This window comes from Onychostoma macrolepis, chromosome 16 (assembly GCF_012432095.1).
Source record: "Onychostoma macrolepis isolate SWU-2019 chromosome 16, ASM1243209v1, whole genome shotgun sequence".
Taxonomy (NCBI): domain Eukaryota; kingdom Metazoa; phylum Chordata; class Actinopteri; order Cypriniformes; family Cyprinidae; genus Onychostoma; species Onychostoma macrolepis.
Genome location: NC_081170.1, coordinates 4,256,128 through 4,271,027, shown reverse-complemented (window position 1 = coordinate 4,271,027; position 14,900 = coordinate 4,256,128). Strand labels below are relative to the sequence as shown.

The 14,900-nt window shown below is 35.2% G+C and overlaps 1 long non-coding RNA gene across 6 annotated transcripts in view; it reads right to left on the bottom strand.

The window, feature by feature from the left end:
• Nucleotides 1-14,900, bottom strand: part of LOC131522626 (uncharacterized) — a 124,741-nt gene that overhangs the window by 15,193 nt on the left and 94,648 nt on the right. For 5 of the 6 annotated variants that reach the window (XR_009266582.1, XR_009266578.1, XR_009266579.1 and 2 more), the window contains exons 10-11: nucleotides 11,431-11,542; nucleotides 805-897 (exon numbers count right to left, since the gene is read on the bottom strand). This is a non-coding gene — a long non-coding RNA (uncharacterized LOC131522626). Of the gene's footprint in view, nucleotides 1-804; nucleotides 898-10,821; nucleotides 11,334-11,430; nucleotides 11,543-14,900 lie in introns of those variants that run through there. The other variant, XR_009266581.1, reaches the window with a different exon arrangement.

Here is a 14,900-nt window from a genome sequence, read left to right as displayed (position 1 = left end):
ATGTAAATTATTTTAAAAATAATGCGATTTTTGAACCACCAAGCATGAAAGCATGTTCTAGTACACCCCCAAAACAAAATCAAGACTTTGTAAAAGAGCATAATAGGACCCCTTTAAAAAATCCCCTTTGTCACATCTTAAAGTCTATTAAGCTATCAACTTACTGTAAACAAAACGTACTGTAACATTCAAAATGTGCTACTCAGGTTAAAATCTGCAATATAAGTCAACTTTTCCATAGTGTTGCTTTTAAAAGAGCAATTTTTGAAGACATCAAATATTTTGGCCTGGTTTTTCAGCATTCACATTGAAATTCAAGTGGCGTTAACTCAAGTGGCAGATGCTTTTCTTCCAGGAACTCTAGTATGTACTTGTTAAGCTCAGTATATATACACATGCAAATAAAAATCGAAAATTTCACCCTCAGCAATTCAAAAGAACAGCTTCAGCGTCTGCTTTCTCTAAAGGTCACTGTGTGTCCTGTTGACATCACGAGACCTCAACTACTGTTCAACCAACACACCGGCTCGTTTGATGTTCAAAGGGTGTGACAGACTGACTTCCTGAGAACCACCAGATCGACTTCTTTCCAGCCCCTCGAAATGAAAGCCTCAAACTGTCAATCTGTCAGCGATACACCCATGTGGTTTTGAGGGGTATATGCTGCACTCGACAAAAGCAGGCTGCAAATATATTTGTATTGAGAATGGCACCATCACTGACAAAGGCTCAACAGGGTGAAGTTCACATATTGAGCACAAAGGGCAAGGCTGAAAAAAAAAATGCTGGTAAAACAGAAATCACCTGTTCTTATTGCACTGCACGTGCATTAGCGATCACAGGATGGCCAGTGTTCTTGTGCAAACTCAAAGCCTTGCAGGCCGCCGTCTTGCTGTCCTGCAAGCGTAAACAGAAATATCAGAAGTTAAATTATCCAATTTATGAATTGTAATATTAATATTTGGTATTGAATTAGTGCATTTAAAATTTGAAAATGAAAAAATAATACATTTTAATATTATTAAAAATTATGGTAATTAAATGTAAAAAAATATTTAGTATTAAAAAAGCATATTTAAGGCAAGATATTCAGGTAAATAAAGTACAAATTTAACTAATATATATCACCATACTTTCCCCAGTTCATTAATCACACTATATCAAGACAACTGTTTTATATTACAAGTTTAAGTAATAATAAAAATGCAATTGTAAATATGCAAATGAGGCATTATATAATGAAATATGCATTATTTTCCATACATTTCCAGAATAGAAATCTGAACATCGGAAGATTCTTCAGTTTATTTAAATTATTTATTTATTTACTTAAGAAATTGTTTGTCACTCATTAAATCAGAATACTGGCAACAACAACAAAACCAACAAAAATCAGTTTTAGGAATAAAATATTACATGATGTATGATAATATCATATCATGATATATTCATGGTATATGAAGAAACCACTCTGCACCTTCGGATTATGGATAGGAATAAAACTATAAAGTTGCTAAATGAGACATTTTTGGCTCAGTGCATGAAAAAACTCACTGCCTTTAAAGATATGTATTTTAATTTAAATCGACCAGAGCTAATAACAAGATGTAATAAAATAAACACTTGCATGTGTATTTTGGATGCTTTCTTTATTCTAGTCCACTAAATTACACAAACAAACTAGTTTATAATCTCAACGTTGAGCAGTGCATGGAAAAAGCAATGGTTTTGTCTGTAGTCTCTTGTCTTAAAATCAGCCATATTGCATAGATGTATTCACTGACCTTGTTGCAATGCATTATGGGATTGGCCATGGCGGATACATTGCTGCCTTTAAATGGCTAAATCTTCAGCTTAATCATGTTATCTACTGACGTTTTTGAGAAAAAAATAACACTCTTAGTTGCCGATGAGTCACTTTGTACACCAGGCATTTTTATGGAAGATTACGGTGGAAAAACCTGTGTGGTATTGATAAAATTTTCATATGCTTAAAAAACTGCGAATAGGAGAGACACTTTGGGTTTTGCAGTAGGCCTCACAGCGTCCAGCACTGAAGAGTGCAGCAGATGGCTGGTGGTGCATATTTAATGCAAAACCTGAATAACGTCTGAATTAAAGATTGTCTGCAGAGCTTTGCTCCAATTGGTGAACACTGGGCGTGTGAAATGTTTTCTTCAAAATCTGATCATGTGTTTTCAGACATGTCTGAGGAGCATGAGTTCTTCTACATGGCAGGAAGAGCTTCAGTCAGTCACTGTGAAGCATTTGGTCTGAGTTGATTTCAGGTGACAAGACTGCATAATGTGAAAAGGCCATGTGGTCGAGTTGTTTTCGTTACTATATGTATGTCAAACCTAAAAAATGTTTCCGTTCAGTGTTTTTAATGCAAATCTGATCTGAAAAAAAAAAAACAGACTGTAGACTTTATATGCTCTTATATATATATATATATATATTAGTGGTGGGCATAGATTAATTTTTTTAATCTAGATTAATCTCACTGTAATTTTGGAATTAATCTAGATTAATCTAGATTAAAATGGCTCATTTGAATTCTGCCAAGTAGATCAGAATAAGTTCACTACTAGTAGTAAACAACTAGCAGTCATCAAGAAGCAAACATAATATGGTGGTAATTGTGGTGTCGTGGTAATTAATAGGCTAATTAATTAATTAAATTATGTAATTTAAAATTACATAAGGTAGCCTACCTAAAGGCTTTTGCGTTTTTTCCAGACATAAAAATAAAGGGGATTTAATATTGATAATAACATTGAAGACATTGTATGATTATTCCTTAAAGATAAGGTTTTAATAGTTTTAGTAGTAGTAGCCTATTACGTTCTGCCCAATGTCTTCAAGTGAAACCGAACTTTTATTTTGACGGGTTGCCTTGAATACCTTTATATTTCTGTGTATATGACATGAGGATAGTTTTTCTCAAATGAAACGCTCGAATGCTCATGAAGTAACTCTCAGAGCAGTTCTGGAGATGTTGTTCATGTATTTATGTCCTCATTTAGTGAGGCGACAGGCGTTAATATCACCGCAAGCGTCGTGCGCTTCTGTATGAGTAAACAAACCCATACATTAACACAGAGACACGCAGAAGTCATATTTAAATAGACGTTTTGCAGCTTAATATTTACAAATAGGAGTGGGAGTGTGCTCACTTGTGTGTGCGCTTACGTTTGTTTGTGTGTGTGTATATATCTCAAATATCTCTCGCAAACCTGCAGGTTTTTCCTGGAAAATAACTCTAGTGATCTCACATGTATCTCATCTTGAGTTTCGGAAATGTCCCAAATTGCTCAGATTTGCCAAGAAGATTTCAAATCAAATTCTTGCAATATCAAACAATCTGAGAAAAATGTTGTACTTTTGCTTTTTTTTGTATTTATTTTGTATTTTTATATAAATTTTAAAAATATTTTTAACATTGGAATTTTGTTTTGCTTTTAGATTTGCAGTTTGTTTCCCCATTTTCACTTCTCAGCAGTGTTATTTTAGTATTATTTACAGTGGGGCAAAAAAGTATTTAGTCAGCCACCAATTGTGCAAGTTCTCCCACTTAAAAAGATGAGAGAGGCCTGTAATTTTCATTATAGGTATACCTCAACTATGAGAGACAAAATGAGAAAAAAATCCAGAAAATCACATTGTAGGATTTTTAAAGAATTAATTGGTAAATTCCTCGGTAAAATAAGTATTTGGTCACCTACAAACAAGCAAGATTTCTGGCTCTCACAGACCTGTAACTTCTTTAAGAGACTCCTCTGTCCTCCACTCGTTACCTGTATTAATGGCATCTGTTTGAACTCGTTATCAGTATAAAAGACACCTGTCCACAACCTCAAACAGTCCAACTCCAAACTCCACCATGGCCAAGACCAAAGAGCTGTCAAAGGACACCAGAAACCAAATTGTAGACCTCGCCAGGCTGGGAAGACTGAATCTGCAATAGGTAAGCAGCTTGGTGTGAAGAAATCAACTGTGGGAGCAATTATTAGAAAATGGAAGACATACAAGACCACTGATAATCTCCTCGATCTGGGGCTCCACGCAAGATCTCACCCGTGGGGTCAAAATGATCACAAGAACTGTGAGCAAAAATCCCAGAACCACAGGGGACCTAGTGAATGACCTGCAGAGAGCTGGGACCAAAGTAACAAAGACTACCATCATTAACACACTGCGCCAGGACTCAAATCCTGCAGTGCCAGACGTGTCCCCCTGCTTAAGCCAGTACATGTCCAGGCCCGTCTGAATTTGGATGATCCAGAAGAGGATTGGGAGAATGTCATATGGTCAGATGAAACCGAAATATAACTTTTTGGTAAAAACTCAACTTGTCGTGTTTGGAGGAGAAAGAATGCTGAGTTGCATCCAAGAACACCATACCTACTGTGAAGCATGGGGTGGAAACATCATGCTTTGGGGCTGTTTTTCTGCAAAGGGACCAGGACGACTGATCCGTGTAAACGAAAGAATGAATGGGGCCATGTATCGTGAGATTTTGAGTGAAAACCTCCTTCCATCAGCAAGGGCATTGAAGATGAAACGTGGCTGGGTCTTTCAGCATGACAATGATCCCAAACACACCGCCGAACAGCGAAGGAGTGGCTTCGTGAAGCATTTCAAGGTCCTGGGTGGCCTAGCCAGTCTCAGATCTCAACCCCATTGAAAATCTTTGGAGGAGTTGAAAGTCCGTGTTACCCAGCGACAGCCCCAAAACATTACTGCTCTAGAGGAGATCTGCATGGAGGAATGGGCCAAAATACCAGCAACAGTGTGTGAAGACTTACAGAAAACGTTTGACCTCTGTCATTGCCAACAAAGGGTATATAACAAAGTATTGAGATGAAATTTTGTTATTGACCAAATACTTATTTTCCACCATAATTTGCAAATAAATTCTTTAAAAATCCTACAATGTGATTTTCTGGATTTTTTTAGGGAAGGTAACATTGAATGACTTCTTTTGTGGTCTGGCGCTATAGAAAATAAAATTAAATAAAATCAACTTGACCTTCAAGGGGGGCGGGGGGTGCCGTTGGGGGGGCGGGCCGCCCCCCTAAAATAATGGTAGGGGAAACACTGAGATTTCCATTGGGAAGCTTCTTAAAAATAAATTTTCCCTGAAGCAAACCCGGCGGCTTCATAGCTGCATCCATGTTAGCACGCATACACACAGGTTCGAAGACTCGTTCTCGCCCCCTACAGTACAGTGCAATTCGGCTAGGTATACATCCGCGCTAAAATATCAAGGTGAAAGTCATCATAGCTTGCGTAGTATAGACCCAGCTCCCAACCCAACTTTGAGAATAGATTAACGGCGATATTTTTTTTATCGCCCGATAAGAGTCTCACGTTAACACATTAACGCCGATAACGGCCCACCACTAATATATATATATATATATATATATATATATGTGTGTGTGTGTGTATATATCTCAAATATCTCTCGCAAACCTGCAGGTTTTTTTCCTGGAAAATAACTCTAGTGATCTCACATGTATCTCATCTTGAGTTTCGGAAATGTCCCAAATTGCTCAGATTTGCCAAGAAGATTTCAAATCAAATTCTTGCAATATCAAACAATCTGAGAAAAATGTTGTACTTTTGCTTTTTTTTTTGTATTTATTTTGTATTTTTATATAAATTTTAAAAATATTTTTAACATTGGAATTTTGTTTTGCTTTTAGATTTGCAGTTTGTTTCCCCATTTTCACTTCTCAGCAGTGTTATTTTAGTATTATTTATATAATATACTTTATATTATTATTATTATTATTTTTAATTAGCTTTTACTTTAACATTGTCATTTTTAATTTTAGTTTGTTTTATTAATTTTTGTGATGTGATTTTTATTATATTTATATAAATGCTGTTAATGTTTAATTAATTTATATATATATATATATATATATATATATATATATATATATATATATCAAATTAATTATGTTATTCAAATTAACATATTTCAGTTTGCTTTCCCATTTGCACTTCCCAGCAGTGTAATTTGTATTGTTTATATACTACTTTACAAATATTTTGAAAGTTTTACTTTTTTCATTTTAGTTTTAGCAATTTTGTTATGGGCTTTTGTAATTATTATTTTTTTTTGTATTTGCCTTATTTCAGTTTCTTTTTCTTTTTTTGCAATTTTAGTACTTCTACTTTTTATATTTAATTTCAGTTAGTTGCAAAGGCAACTTTTAAATGTACTTTTCTTTAAGTTTTTCCATCTAATATTTATACTTTCTTTTGATTAACAGAAATGATTTATAATCATTTTAGTTAACAATAACAACACTTGAAATAAAGTTGATATTTACATGATGCAAACCATAAATAAGAGCTCCAGAAAAGGCTTGCGCTAAAGGCTCACCTTGCGACATGCACTACACAAGATACACAACATAAATCACATACCAAGTCATGATTTGAAGGCACATTTCGAATGTAAAAGGCTGTAGCCCGAACAGATCCTTCTCTATATTTCACATGCTATAATGATATGCAGAATTTTGTGCTTGTATTCATCACCCTCTGGGTATTCAATAATCTAATATTACAATTGGTCATGGCGAATGCTAATGATATTGATAGCAGATGGCAGCTGGTGAAGCTAAACCCACACCACCCCACTGTGCATTCATATTACTCTTTTGATGAGCAGGTGCTCTCGTACCCGACAACACGCTTCGCACACAGTTCTACAGATTATTCATTTTTCGCCACATGGACCGCAATATTCTTAGTTTCCTAAAGAAATGGAGTACAAGAACATTCAAATCCGTTTTCAGCATGGTTTTAATATTAAAACACATTGATAAACCACAATTCTAAAAGTGAAAAACACCCAAGGCTGTGCATTACCACGATTTTACCACGGTTCAGGGGTTTTTAAGCCATTTCCTGTGGTAAAACGCACAGCTTGTGGTGGCGTATCGCTTTAATCGAATAAACCTTCGTCCTCAGAACTCTCTCGAAAGCTCAGAAAAGAGTTTCACATCAAACGACCAACTTGGAGAAGAAAAGCAAAGATAATGGAACACTTAATCATCTATGACAGCTTTGAGCTTAAAATGTTTATGATACATAAAGACAGACTATTAAGGCATGAGTGACTTCTCCTGATGACTAACAGATGGTATTAATGCTAATAGGAGCTGCATATAGGCAAGAGCACTGTCATTTTCTGCTTTCCAGATGCAAGATGATCTGAATTTGGTCAACCATACAGGAAAGACTGCATAATGGAGCGCTTTGAACAACATTTATGGACGGACACGCGCATCTATTTCCACAATGAGGCAACCATCATTGAGTTTTTGACATTTTATTGTTCTTCTCCGAGCTCAGAGAAGGTATATCAAGTGAAATGAGTTCAGCATAAACGAGCATTGATTTCCCATGCTGGTTGAATATTAAATATGGCTCGGATAATAAAGGATTGTCCCAGCATGGATCATTAATGAGTTGTGCTGGATGGAGCACATGCTCTTGGTTTGGAGTGAATAGTGGGGTGGAGAAGTCAATGACAGCGTGTTTCCTGCACTAACAGGATTACAGCACAATAATGTGACTTCGTATCTTTGCGTTTCATGGTTTCGTCTGTCTTTGTATCTCCTCTGCTGTTGTTGTGTCTAAATGCATGTTTCTGGCTTTTAAAGTAATAGTTCCCAAATGGAATATTCTGTCATTACTGACTTTCTTCTGTGGAACACAAAAGGGGAAATTTAGAATGTTCAAACTCCTTTTTTGATGCAATGAAAGTATGTCATTAAATAACAGCCGTGTTCCCTCATCCCAAGAGACTTGGAATATAGTGCATGAGTCATAAGGACTATTTTTATGATGATTTTAAGGTGCATCTTCTGGTTCTCTGGTCTTCTGATTCCCATCCACTTTCACTGCATGTAACAAGCAGCTCATACATTCTTCTAAACCTCTCCTTTTGTTTCTGACAAAAGAAAAAGAGTGGTTTGGAAAATCATGAGGGTCACATCATTATTCACATGGCGCAGCTGATTGGTTTCTGTTCACATCAGTGGTCACTGAGCTTGCTGCTTAACATTCAAATACTTGGCTAGTGCTTGCTGCAGCAGTAACCCTCCACCTTCCCCAGCTCCACCTGTATAGATCTGCTACAGGGTAATTTCATGTATGTTACATAGGGGTTATTTCATATTTGTTATCGGAGTGTCTATTTACACCAAGTGCAAATAGCCCGCCTTGTTGGCAGAGGCTATTTACACTAACTCCGCCCACCAATGTGTGATTGGGCTAGTCAACACTACAAAAGACGGCTGTCGATCGTCAGGTCCAGTAAACTTAAATAAAGCTGAAATATAAACATTACATATAAAATTTAAAGAACTAATGAAATTGAATTGAAAAATTGAAGTTGAAGTATTTCAATTATTAAAACAAACTGAGATAAAAATTTATTATAGCTATATAAAATTATTTTTTAACAAAACTAATCAAAATGACAAAAGCACACAATTATGAACATTTTAACTAAAAAAGAAAACAGAAAATATAAAAATAACCGCTAATTTAATATTAATGAATACAGTGCATATAAATTATACTCAAACATCCCTACTAGGAAGTGCAAATGGCAAAACAAACGGCAAATCTAAAAGCTGTTAGAAGGACAGCAGAACTAAATCACATACATGGAGGATACAAAACTTTCTGTTTAAAAGATCTACACAAAAACTTGTGATTGGCCATCAATTTTCAATGACTAAATACTGCATTCTACAATGTTGGTGAAATGTGAAGCATGTTGCTTTTCATTGTTAAAATGCGTCCTACTTTCCCTGTTTAATGCACACATATAAGTAATTCATTGGTTGATTTTCCTGGCCTAACCATAGCATGGACATCTTTTCCACTGAAACATATTTCATATGAAAAAGTCATATTAAAAAGTGTTTTTTAGAACCTGTTTTTAATAGGCCTTTTTTATAGACCTTTGTCCATTTTTCTGAGCAATGGAAAATGAGGAGAGTTTGAAGGAAGAAACCTGTTAGGAAACAATCATAAATTATACAGCACACTTTACCTTTAATTTTACTCATTTGTCACTTTATGATTTCTGTTCAACTTTCTCACTGAGTTTGAGTCACATGGCATCTTCAGCAAGCGAAGGCCACTAGGCTGATAAACTTTAGAGATCATAACACAGCTTCCTGCCCATTACACACCAATAATGGATTGCTTACTATCTATAGACCGCTGTAATTTTCTATGATCTTCATAATATCAGCCTTTAAATGAGCTTTTATGACTCCGTTCTGCTGCTTTTCATAGTTTTAACACTGTTTACTTTCCAGCAAAGTTTTGTTTGTTTATATTGTGTTTTCCTCAGATTTATTCGTGATTTATGGTGTTGTTGTAATTAGACCGTAGATTGCACTGGTGGTTTATGGAAGGAATCACTTTATGTCCTATTATAAATCAGACACATTTATGAAGCGCTCTCAATTAACTACAGACCTCTGTATTAGTGAAAAGCATGTTTTGATGTGCCTTACTGAGATTCAAGCCTCAATTTGAGTTCATCTCGCAAATAAAAGCTAGCCGATAGACTGGAGCTTGAGGCGTTGAAACAGTTTTACACAAATGCAATGAGAAAACACTGTTAAGATGAAAGTGACGATGAAATCGTGGCACTTTTTGTTGGGTTTCTCTGTAATTTCTGCACAAAAAGCCTACGGCGCCAGTGATCAATATGCTTTTTGTACTCAAACACAAAACAGTTATGCTGCTGCAATCAATATCGTAAAGCATACGTGCCACCAACTAAATCACTATATGCAATTTAAAGGACTTTACTTTTTCTTGGAGTGATGATCTACATTGACTTTTACAAGTTAGTTGCAAAAGGCTGTCAAGAAGCTACTTATGAGGTCTTGCTCTTTTTCACCATATAAATATTACCATTATCAAGTACCTGGTTTTTACTGTATAGACTTGTGTCCGTTTTCTTCTGAACAATGGAAGATGAGCAGTGGTTGGAGGAGCAAACCTGTCAGGAAACAATCTTAAAATCCCATTTGGTGTCTTAGAAATTGTACATTACACTTCACTTCCCATTACGTACTTGTCACCTTATGATCCCTGTTCAGCTTTCTCATGATCAATGATCTATTTTGACTTTTACAAGTTAGTTCCAAAAGGTTACAAAAAAAGCTACTTATGAGGTCTTGTTTTTTTATGTATATTTGTGTGGGTGAAAACAAAATTGTTTACTAAAATGAAGTCAGAACCTTTTAAAGTAAACTCATGAAAATGTATAATCCTGCACTCTACTTAAATATGCATATTTTTAAAGCATTTCAATCAACTTCAGGCTTACACCTGACTTTTATCCAATGCATCTACATATGATTCAGGTGTGTGTGCACTATATTTTCTAAAGTGAACTAAACTCATCATATAAAAAGTGAGAACGGAGAGTTAATCCAATCACAAATAAAATGGACCAAAATAAGATCTGAATCCACCTTTAGTCTAAATTCAGTTTTCAAAGATGTGAAAAAGACCATAAACTTACAGAACATTTTCAATGCTGCATTGGGTAAAAATATAATGCATGCCTGAGGAAGGGCCGAAACATTATGATGATGTAAATTAAAGTACAGTGCTGGATTAATATCTTTCCAAATTCAGTTTACCTTTTAAAGTGTCTAACTTCATTTAGAGCATTCGCATTAATCAACATTTTTGTTTGGATCCATATAAATATTCTATGGAAGCCTGTTTCTGCCACTGAATAAAAAAAAAAGGTAATTGCAACATTTCTCTCATAATCTAATTCTGACTTTTTTCTTGCAATTCTGACTTTTTGTAAGAATGGTCTTTTTTCCCCCTCGGAATTGGACTTTATATCTCACTTTATATAAGTCTGAGAAAAAAGTCAGAATTGCAAGATGTAAACTCGCAATTACGAGAAAAAAATTATGAGATAAAAAGTTATTTTTTTCATTAGGTGTTGGAAACGGGCTTCCATAATATTCAGTCAAAATGAGCAAGACCTCATAAGTAGCTGCTTGCCTCTTGCAACTAACTTGTGAAAGTCAATGTAGATCATCACTCTAAGAAAAGTAAAGTCCAGATGTCTGGTTTATGTAAATGTACAATGAGAGTTAACTAGCACCAAATATAGTTCATTTAACCACCACAAAAAACAAAGGGTTAAATGAAGAAAAAAGGAAATCCTGAAACATCTCCCAGACTGGATTTGAAAGACTAAATGGCTCCTGTTGGTTCATGAAGGGCTTGGCGTGAGCTGATGACTTGTGCTGGTGGAAAAGAACAGAGAAACAGCTCGACATCAGAAATCTGCCGTTTCCTCATTTCCCGTGTGTGACGGAGAAGCGCGTCTCTCCCTCATCGTACCTTCCAGCACACATCTCTGGAACCTGATGCTCCGCATTCCTCCATTAATCCCCCTCTGTCGGATCCCGGCCAGGTAATTACTGTTTAAAAATATTTCAGCCCATTCTTTTGCCTGCAGAGGAAAAATGGGAACAAAGACAACACAGTTATAAACAACGACAAAGGCCTGCTTTAAATTCACTCGTCTTTCTTCCCCGGAATTGGTGGCTTTGTTTGCACAATGTACAAGGTGTCTGAAACAGAAATCTTTGGCTATTTCATATTCAAATGTGGCAGTCACGCTCTAGTTTTCTACGCACAGAAGTTAGGTCTGTTTCATTATGATGAGGCGAAAGCGCACACGTGTTGCCTTCTAAACAGGCTTGCTCTATTAGTGCCTTCAAACAAAGCCTGAAACCGCTCACATATATTCGTTTTTAACTCAGAAATGTGTCTCTAACCTCACAAAACGCGCATGACACTCTATGTTCACATGCTACAGTTTGGTGTCCCATTGCTTTCATTGATGCATAAATCTCGTGTTAGATAAACTATGAGCTAACGTAAGGTTAACAGCATGAAAAAGAACCTTTCAATGAATTAAATATTTATTTTAGCTTTTTGTCTTTCCTTTGAGGTCTTGACTTTCTTGACTCTATCCAACAATTCAAATCATGTCATGAATTTGTTGAAAGAACAATGCAATACAAAAAACAAAAAAAAACAAAACAAAAACATTATATATAGCTTATGCTCCACATTATTGTACATTGCATTTATCTTACATTTATATGAAATAAATAAAAATAAAGAATAGTTACATACAAACACACCTATATACAGTATGTACAGTATATATATACATGGCTGTAGCCAGGCTTTGAAAATTAGTGAGGTCCGGGGGTGGTTGGGTGCTAAATGACTGTGCTATAATAACAACCAAATACAAATACAACTCATTATATACACTATAAACACTTTAAAAGAGACAGACATGTAGATGTTTGTGAAAGATGTTTTCTCTGTTTTGGAGGAATGATCATTTTTAAATCATACCCTATTTATTACATCAAAATGTGTTAATACTGTACTATAGTTAGGGGTGGATAATTTTATCAGTTGTTTATTATTCATGCAACAATATATTACTGTTATAGTTTTTATTAATAACCATTGCTATATACCTGATAACTTTGTCTAGTGCTCTTATGATTGCTCTTATGATTACTTGTTCTACAAATCTGTGTACTACTAGTGTTAAAAACTGTTTTTGACAGCGTTGATAACATTTCTGACAAATAATAGGCTATCATGATATTTTTGCGTTCCCCTTACCGAATGTGGTATCCTGTCAGCAATAACCTGTCCATGGACTTTTTTGATTACTGTCAGTTTGAGTACCGGTGATGCAGTGTTGCCAGATATTGTTATTAGAAATGAAAAAATAAATAAATAAAAATAAACCAAAATTATTTCAAATCTTTTGCAAATAAGATAAGATAAAGATATCGCTGACCCTAAACTACAACTTCCTACTTTATTAACTTTCTTAACTTTTCTTTTATTAACTGTAAAATTAAGTGGTTAAGACAAGTCTAAATACGCTTATAATAGCTGGATCTGGCAACACGTCCTCACTCACAACTCTCTCAAAGAGACTCGTTTACTTCGTCAGCATCTCGCAACGATCATTTTTATGGGAAGCCAAACAACCCAATAGTGGGACGAAACAGTGCGGCAATAAAGTGCCCCTATTATGGATTTTTGAAAATTACCTTTCATGAAGTGTGTAACACAGTTCTAAGTGAATGAAAACATCCTACAAAGTTTGAAATCTGAAAGTGCACCGTGTATAAAGTTATTGTCTCTCAAAAGAAAGAGTCGACTCTGAATCATTGAAACGAGTCGTTTTTAAAACGAATCTTAAGTTGTGAGGTCAACATGAAACATTAGCATATTGCCCATTAGCCCATTTGTTGCCACTAGGTGCCGCTTTTGGAGCGTTAAAAATAGCTGTTTCCCCGGTAACGGCTGTACACAAAGCAGCACTGCACTCTGCTTTAAATGAAATCGACCAATCGGACCAATCACCGCGGATTAGCGTCACGCAAAGGAGGGGTTTGGAAAAATGAATCATTGAGCGAATCGTTTGGAAGTCGTTGAACAAATAAGGTAAAAATAAATGCATATTATAAGAAAATGAAAGTGTTTTTTGACCTTGCATGCATGTCAACCTGTTGTTGGGGACTCCCAAAACCAAAATATGAGCCTTTCATAACCCATAATAGGGGCACTTTAAAGAGTTCGCACCACGCTGACCTGTCATAGGCACGGCCCAATGGACCGAGTGGCGCGACCGACTCGACAGCGCAGGGAGAACGTCTTTGCTAGCGCCACCGAACTGTGTTTTTCCCTGCACGCTAACATAATGAAGATCAGTATTAAGTTATTACATTTCTTTTGCTTATTATCTTTCATATTACAATATTAACAGTAGTGTTAGCTACTTTGAAGCACGTATAGGCCATATTTAGTAGCCACATGTTCAAAGCAGAAGCTTCCATTGTCCTCTAGAATTAAAATGTTTTATGGTTTCATTCATCAAGGCATATTTTAAGTAAATTTTACATTTAAGGATATTTGTGTAACTGTAGCATATGATTAGGCTATACTGAGAAAAAAAAAAAAAGTAAAATTTACTGATACTTTTCTGCCAGGACATTATAATTTTACCATGTGGAAATTAATTTACTATAGTAAAAGTGCAGTAACCATGGATTGATTTTGACGGATTGATTGTCATTTGTTTAACCATAATTGTTATAAATTATGGTTAAACGGTTAGTGTAAGAAAATCATGGTTAATTTTCATGTGTTTTCTGATGACCCTAAAACACAATGCAGTGCAAAATTCAAAATTCAAAATACATCATATTGAATTTACATACACTGTCCCCAATTTTGAAAGAGTTTTTTTTTTTTAATTAAGTAATTAAATTGTATTTATTTATTTAATATGGAGTGTAGAGAAAAGCCTTACAAACGTATAGCCATTATATAAAATTGCATTGTTAAAGTTAAACATTACCTTGGACATTACCTGGTCCTTAGAGACAAAATAAATCCCATATATGTGACCCTGGACCACAGAAAGCACGGATATGTTTGCAGCAATAGCCAAAAATACATTGTATGGGTCAAAATTATCCATTTTTCTTTTATGCCAAAAATCATTAGGATATTACTGTAAGTAGCCTAAAGATCATGTTCCATTTGGTAAATATCCAACTGTAAATATATCAAAACTTAATTTTTGATTACTAATATATATTGCTAAGAACTTCATTTGGACAACTTTAAAGGTGATATTCTCAGTATTTAGATTTTGTTGCAACATCAGATTTTCAAATTTGAATCTCAGCCAGATATTGTCCTATCATAACAAACCATACATCAATGGAAAGCTTATTTATTCAGCGTTCAGATGATGT